We start from the raw sequence: 8,422 nt of genomic DNA on the forward strand, positions 1-8,422 counted from the left end.
CAAGGAAACAGAGGGGCAGTCAGTGCTCAGAGAGGAGGGAGGTCAGTGATGTACACCCAGCAGGGGACACTGTCTTTTTGAGGCGAGTGCAGCTGGCTTGGGATGGTTCTGACTGTTAGCCAAAAGGGCTCGTTTCCCCCTGGAGGTTACCTAATTACCCCAAGGAGGCACGGAGGATCAGAGAGACGAGTACCACACCCTTTATTGATCGGTCAGCTGAGCGGGTGCCCTCATCTCGGCTAGTGCCAGAGAAAGAGACACACCCCACAAGCCCGAACGGGCCTTCTTATAATCAGTAACAAACAACTTAGCCTACGTTCGTCTACGTCATTTGGTTGACCTGTAGAACCTGTACATGTATCTATTAGGGGATAATTGGGTACGCAGGATACATATATCATTTTGTGGGGGAAACAAGATACATCTGTTGAGGATACATTTGTCATTCTGACGGGGACACAAGATACATCCGTTGACCCTTTGTACTAGATACTTTGGATGCATACATGGAAAAACAGCTGCATACACTTGAGGAGCCAAAATGGCTGATAAGCTATCCAAACAAGCTAATAAGCAATTAGCTGACATAGGTAGATGTACGTCCCTTGTTCCTGTTAGGTCGATTAAAGTTTCAGGCCTACTACAGAAAAGCTTCATTGACACTGGTTTTCACCAACACTGACGATGGATAGAAAAAAGGCTGGAGTCAATGACAGACGAGACCACAGAAGGGGAAGGGGAATGGCAGCCCCACAGAAGGTCCTGGGTGTTCAGATGCCCCAGTTATTGCACCCTGGCCTGTCACAGAGAGAGAAAAGACACCGAGGGACCCAGCCCCCCTGCAGTGATCCCATGGACAAGAACCTGGCTGGGAGTGGGGTGAAGGTTCCCTCTGGGCAAAGGGGAGCTGAAATCCCTCCGTGTCCTGGAATTTAAGCAATGGAAGCTTCAAACCCTGCACGGATGTGGGCTGAGGTGCATCAGCAGAAGGTTGGGCTGGACAGGGGCGGCAGGTTTGTATAATTTTTGGTGGTGCCCAGAATGGGACCAAGTCCTGCCCCACCCCCGCACCCCCACACAGGGCCAGCTTTAGGCCGATTCTCCTGATTCCCCTTAATCGGGCCCCACCCCTAAGAGGGCCCCATGCCCAAGCCCTGGTACTGCGTACTGGCAAGGTCTGGTGCGCTGTACCAGGGTGGCCCGGCTTCCTCAGGGGGCAATTTAAAGGGCCTGGGGCTCCCAGCAGGGGCTGGGGTAGGGCGGTTTTGGGTGCTGGGGGCTATTTAAAAAGTCCAGGGTTCCCATTGCTTCTACCGCCCCGGCCCTTTAAATAGCCCCCAGAGCCCCGCAGCTTCCCCAGGGCTCCCTCAGCTATTTACAGGGCCGGGGCAGTGGAAGCAGGGGAGCCCCAGGCCATTTAAATAGCCCCCAAGCCCCGGGCTGCTGCTGCTACCCCAGTGCTGAGGGGGGAGGGGGCACTTACCATACAGGGTGGGCTGTACCCCCTGTACCCGCACCCCCTGCCCTGCCTGCACCAGTCCCTGCCTCCAGCCAGCCCCACACCTCCTGCCCACAGCCAGCCCCACACCAGCCAGCCCTGCACCCCCTGCCCTGCCTCCAGCCCCTCACCCCCTGCCCTGCCTGCACCAGCCCGCCCCACACCTCCTGCCCACAGCAAGCCCATCTCCAGCCAGCCCTGCACCCCCTGCCCTGCCTGCACCAGCCCCTCACCCACTGCCCTCACGCCCTGCCCTGCCTGCACCAGCCCCTGCCTCCAGCCAGCCCCACACCCCCTGCCCACAGCCAGCCCATCTCCAGCCAGCCCCACACCCCCTGCCCTGCCTGTACCAGCCCCTGCCTCCAGCCAGCCCCACACCCCCTGCCCTGAGGGGGGAGGGGGCACTTACCATACAGGGTGGGCTGTACCCCCTGTACCCGCACCCCCTGCCCTGCCTGCACCAGTTCCTGCCTCCAGCCAGCCCCACACCTCCTGCCCACAGCCAGCCCCACACCAGCCAGCCCTGCACCCCCTGCCCTGCCTCCAGCCCCTCACCCCCTGCCCTGCCTGCACCAGCCCGCCCCACACCTCCTGCCCACAGCAAGCCCATCTCCAGCCAGCCCTGCACCCCCTGCCCTGCCTGCACCAGCCCCTCACCCACTGCCCTCACGCCCTGCCCTGCCTGCACCAGCCCCTGCCTCCAGCCAGCCCCACACCCCCTGCCCACAGCCAGCCCATCTCCAGCCAGCCCCACACCCCCTGCCCTGCCTGTACCAGCCCCTGCCTCCAGCCAGCCCCACACCCCCTGCCCACAGCCAGCCCCTGCTGCACACCCTGCCTGCACCAGCCCCACACCCCCTGCAGCCAGCCCTGCACCCCTTGCAGCCAGCCCTGCACCCTGTCTCCAGCCAACCCCTGTCGTACCCCCTGCGGCCCTGCCTGAAGCCAGCCAGCTCCCCACACCCCCCTGCTCGCACCAGCCCTACACCACTGGCCCTGCACCTCCTGCCCTGCCTGCAACCAGCCCCACACCTCCTGCCCTGTCTCCAGCCAACCCCTGCTGCACCCCCCTGCCTGAAGCCAGCCAGTCCCACACACCCCATCTCCAGCCAGCCCTGAACCCCTTGCCCTGCCTGCAGCCAGACCCTACCTCCAGTCAGCTCCTGCCCTGCCTCCAGCCAGCCCCATGTCCACTGATGCCCTGCAGTTCCCAGGGCAGTAACCCTGCACACCTGCTTCAATGAGGGGGGCAGGGAGCAGCTGGAACCCACACATGTGTACACCGTAGGGTGACCAGACAGCAAGTGTGAAAAATCGGGACGGGGGTGGGGGTTATTAGGATCCTATATAAGAAAAAGTCCCAAAAATTGGGACTGTCCCTATAAAATCAGGACATCTGGTCACACTAGCACACCCCCAGGGAGTGGCAGGGACCCACACATGTAAAACGGAATTCGTTTCTAGTTCAGGCCCATCTTTTTAAAAAAGAACTTTAGGTAGGGTTAACATACACCCGTATTTTCCTGGACATGTCAGGCTTTTTGGTTCTTAAATCACTGTCTGGGAGGAATTTTTAAAATTTAAAAATTCCTCCTGGGAAAATACGGACGCATGGTAACGCTATTGGTACAAAAAATACATACTGTGGCACATCCCTTAAATCAGAACTTTTTATAGGGAACCGGTTCCTAAGGAATGAAAGTCTTTTTTATATATACATATATATATCTATATAAATTTTTAGTTATCCCTGCTGGGGCCCGGCTGAAAATGACTGCCCAGAGTTCGAGAACTGTCCCTGTTCTCATTGGACAGATGGGGAGAAGCCTGAAGTACAAAGAAGGGACGTGACCTTCCCAAGGGCCTACACAGCAAGGTGGTGGCAGAGCCAGAAAGAGAAGCCAACAGTCCTGACTCCTGTTCTAATGGACAAAAAAAAAAAACCCAGAGAAAGGGATAGAGCCCAGGAATCGAGATGGTGGGGAAATTTAATTGAAACCATTTCTGTCAGAAAATCCCCTTCAGACTAAACCAGTTTGTTTCTGGAAATCAAAACAAGTGAGATGAAAGTTCTTGGCAAAAATATTTTGTTGCAAAACAAAAGCATCTCCTGTTTGTCACAGTGTGTTAAATTGTCTCCTCGCACACAAAGAGGAGACACTTAGATCTCAAACATTAGATAAGATGCTTCAGTCTGAGCTAAGTAATTGCTGCTCTTAACAATTTCAAAATAAAAAGATACAAATAAAATAGACTATTTCAGCTATTCTATTATGTCATAATCTGCTCTGAGTAAACGTGATAGGACACCGCATATTATGCACTACTCCTAGTGACACTTTCCAATGGATCCCCACCCACAGTGAGGTAGGTAGGAGAGGATCATTATTATCCCTACTTGAAAGAGGAAGAAGCTAAGGCTGAGAAAGGAGAATTGACTTGTCTTAGGTCACACAGCCAGTCAGTGGCAGAGTTGGGAATAGGACCCAAGAGCCCTGATTTTCAAACTAACCATTGGATCTTGAATTTCAGACACTGAATGACCTGAATAAAGTGCTCTCAGATGAGCTCCAGACCAACAACAGTGCACAATAAATATTCAGCAAGTACTTGAGGAGAACTGCAATGTTAGAGAGAATCATGAACTGCTCAGAGACAATTAATGCAGAGGAGCAGCAAAATTCATCAAACATATGAGTGGTTCTGACTTATTTCCTTGGGCTTAAAAGAGAACAACAAGGACCTGAGTCTCCTCCCTGTCAATAACCCCCTGCTCAGCCAATCAGGTTAGAGACTGAGGACAGGAGGCTGAGGGTTCTCGCCCAAAGGATGGCCCAGGTCACCGGTGGGAATCACTGCCCAAGCACTATTTCAGCCCCACATTTTCGGGTGGACCTCCCACAGTGGGAGCTGCAGAGCATTCCCCTGAGACACATATGCACACCCCTCCTGGTGCTGGGAGGGGAACAGGAGAAAGGACAAAAGAAGCAAGAGACAAAGAGAAAGGAGGAAGGGATGGATGGAGGAAAAGGTGAAACCAAAAGGACAAACCCTAATGACCCCAGTGATTCTAAGGGACAAAATCCCAGGTGCGCAATAAAATTCTGCCTCTTTAAGCTCGTGTTTTCCATGCCTAGAATTCAACTGTCACCAGATGGATCAGACTGAACAGGTTTCAAACCCCGAGGAGGCTCTTAACTTCTAAACAGGGATGGCTGTTTTCTAGTAAAATCAGGCAAAGGGAAGGAGAAAACTCGAAAGAGGTTCCTCCTGGCGCTCACGTACATGAACCCGAATACTCTCTCAGTCCTCAAAGAGAGACCTCGAGGAGGAGACTTGCTGAAGCAAAGCCACAGGGGCCTCTGAGGTTTCCCTGACCCCTCGCCCCTGTCCTTTCTGGCTGATGTCAGCATCTCTCTGTGAGGTCACCACCTCCACACCACCTTTGACCAATAGTCTGAGGTCCTGCAAAAAGCCTTTGTGATGTCACTGCCACACCCCTCCCTTGCTGTGCTAATGTCCTGCCCCTGCACATGCACTTTGGAGTTTTGAGCTACTCCCTGTGGATCACCCCACTCAAGGAGCGTTTGTTCTAGGAAGCAAGCCGGCTAGACAAGAAAACATCAGACGCTGCTCCCAATGCTACACTCAGTTTTTCAGAAATTAGTCGACTTTATGGCCAGAAGAGACCATTAGAGCATCTAATCTGACCCCCTGCATATCACAGGCCTCCTGTATGACACCAGAGCTACTTTTGGGGCAAACACATTCCAGAAAGGCATCTAGTCTCCATTAAATGACATCAGGAGATGGAGAATCCACCACTTTCCTTGGTAGCTTGTTCCTGTGGTGAATCATCCTCGCTGTTGAATATTTGTGTCTTATTTGTAATATGAATTTGTCTCTTTTCACCTTCCAGCCACTGGGTCTTGTTATGCCTTTCTCTGCGAGATTAAAGAGTCCTTTAATACACAACCTTTTCTCTCCATTAAGGCCCTTCAACACTTCAATGAAGTCACCTTTCAATCTTCTTTTGATAAGCTAAAAAGGTTGAGCTTGTTCAATAGCTCACTAGAAGGCATTTTTTCTAGCCCTCAGAACATTTGTCATCAAACTCCTGAACTGCAGCTGGATGTGGTTCTTGTTCTTCTGCAGAGCATAACTCCTGGAGAAGAGGGATCTGCAAATGTACATTTGTATGATACCTTTGTTTAATTGATGAAAACATAAACTAGACACTTAGAGGACTGGAACTGATTTCAGCTGATGGACAGCTTTGCTAGGTTTTTATGCATTTGGACAGCGAAATGTTGAGCGTTTACATTCATATCAAACACCCCCGTATAGTGGAGCTCCTGAACATAATGGAGAATGGAAATGAAAATGTTTTCCTTTTTTTAAAAAAAAAGAAAAAATGTTATAAGAGGACACTGGGGTTTGAACCAAAGAGCACTTAAGCTGTAGTTAAGCACTCTAGCACTGAGCTCTACCCCCATGACAACAGGAATATGGAATCATGATCTCCACAACTTTGAAGGACAGACCCTGCTTCATTGAGGTCCTTTGCCATTCCCAGTCCACAAGTGGTTTAAAAAATGGGGTTTGATTAAACTTCTTAAATGTGGTAAACACCACAGCTTGCACACCCACCGATATAGCTTCTCCCACTGACATAGCTGCCACCTCTTGGGGAAGTGGATTAACTGCACCCACAGGAAAACTCTCTCCCATCAGCATAGAGCAGTGGTTCTCAAGCTGTGAGTCAGGACCCCCAAAGTGGGTCATAACCCTGTTTTAATGGGGTCACCAGGGCTGGCATTAGACTTGTTGGGGCCTGGGGCTGAAGCCAAACATCTGAGCCCCACCACCCAGGGCTGAATCCCTCAAGTTCTGGTTTTGCCCTCCCCTAACTGGGGCAGGGCTCAGGCTTTGTCTCCCCTGCCTCTGCTCAGTGTGGAGGGGCTTGGTCCCTCTTTCCAGGGCCATGTAGTAAGGTGGGTTTTTTTGGCAGAAGGGGGTTGCAGTGAAAGGAAGTTTGAGAAACCCTGGCATAGAGCCTCTGAGTATGTCTAGACTTGGCTCCCTGGGGCACTGTGGGTGATCAGACACTGAAAGTACAGCCATAGAGACACCATACACCAGCCTTGCCTACCAGGCAAGAATCAAACCTCCACAGAAAGACGCCCGTTGCTTTCTAACCCATCTCCCTCCGCCACCACCGCTTAGCAAAGGGGCTTTTCTACACGATGGTTCTGGTCTCACTGAAGGGTCATTTCCAATTGTTTGCTCAGACCAGCATTAGGGAAAATGGTGCCCTGGGCAAAGCTTGTACTTTGGCACTTCCCCGTTGCCCCTGGACGATCCCCACTCCCCCTTTACTGCTAGCTCCTGCACTCCCAACCCTTGCACCTCCTTCACCCCTAACTCCTGCCCCTCCTGTGCCCCCTTTGCCCTTAACTCCCTGGGCCACCAGCCATTGCCCCTCTCCTGCAGCCCCTTCACATGGTTCCAGTGCTGGGGGCCCACACTTGTTCTCCCTTTCCCTGGGCTTTGGCATCACTAGCCCCTGCTTAGCGAGTACGGTTCAGTGGTTCCCAAAATGTGGGGCATGACTCCTAGGGGGACACAGAGGAACAGTCATGGGGGCACCTCAGGGCCTGAGCCAGCCCCCATGGAGGGCAGGGAGGTAGCACCACTCAGCCCCACTCTGTCCCAGCTCTTCCCCAACCCCACCCTCAGCCTGGGCCTCTGGCTCCCAGCTCGGCCTCGACCCCCTAACCCCTGTCTGCACCCCTCTCCCCAGCAAGCAACAGCCCCACTCCCAGCCCCGGTTCTTGACCGCGGCTTCCGAGGGGCCACAGCCATGGCTAAGAGGGCACAGTGTGAAATGTTTGGGGACCACTGGTTTAGGGTGACGTTCTCAATCACTTCTACAAAGTCCAATAAAAGCTATTCCTCACCCACCGACCCCTCTATCAGGACGGACTAGGTATGTTCTGCTGCCCTTCACTCATGCAGGAAAGATAATAACATTTCATTCCACTCAATCCTAAAGTGATTTCTAACCCGCCACCAGCCAAAACTGGTCATTTTGGGACAGTGGCCCCATCATGCTGCATAGCTAGGCAGAGTAGGTGTCTATGCAAACACGGTCTGTTTCTGAAGTCTTTCCCCCAGCTCCTCACTAGATGTGAGGGGGGAGCTCATTCAGCCCCTGCTTCTGCTTAGTGTTTAGAAACTCCTTATTGTCCCTATCTCTGCTGGCCTTAGATTTCTCCTCCTGTCTCTCTTGTTTACAAAACAGCTGTTTTAAACCAGCTAAGCCATGGTACCTGCTATTACTTAAAGCAGTGTGTTTGCTCATATCTGACTTTCTGCCAATCCCCACTGAGTCCTGACAAGTGTTGCTTGTGTTTGGCTTCTGTAAAGCAGAGGAGCAGGTGAAGTTTTGCTCCCAAGGTGTGTGTATGATTCTTTGGACAGGTCTAGACTATGAAATTAGGTTGGTGTAATTACATTACTTAGGCTGGCAATGCAGTTCTATCAACCTAATCCCGGTGTAGATAGTGGCTCAGCTGTCAGAACTTTCTGGAGCTATGAAAGGGGAGGGGCCCAGCCTCTGTAGGAGGAATGCAGGGCAGGCGAGGTCACGGCAGGCATTGTGGGATACTGGTGGAGGCCAGTTATGGTGATATAATGACCAGCAGCATTTACACTGACAATTTGTCACTTCAAGTTTGCTGCACAAAGCTCTAGGCCTCTCGTCAATGTGGTTTTATTTTGTCACCAAAACAGGGCAATTTTGTCGCCAGACGTGGTATTGCTGTGTGTGCACCAGCCAAAATCTGCCGACCGAGGGAGCGTTGTGTGTTTTTCACACACCTGAGCAATATAATGATGCTGAAATAACTTTGTAGTGCAGAC

The sequence above is a fragment of the Mauremys mutica genome, unplaced genomic scaffold (assembly GCF_020497125.1).
Source record: "Mauremys mutica isolate MM-2020 ecotype Southern unplaced genomic scaffold, ASM2049712v1 001522F_np12_obj, whole genome shotgun sequence".
Classification (NCBI taxonomy): Eukaryota; Metazoa; Chordata; order Testudines; family Geoemydidae; genus Mauremys; species Mauremys mutica.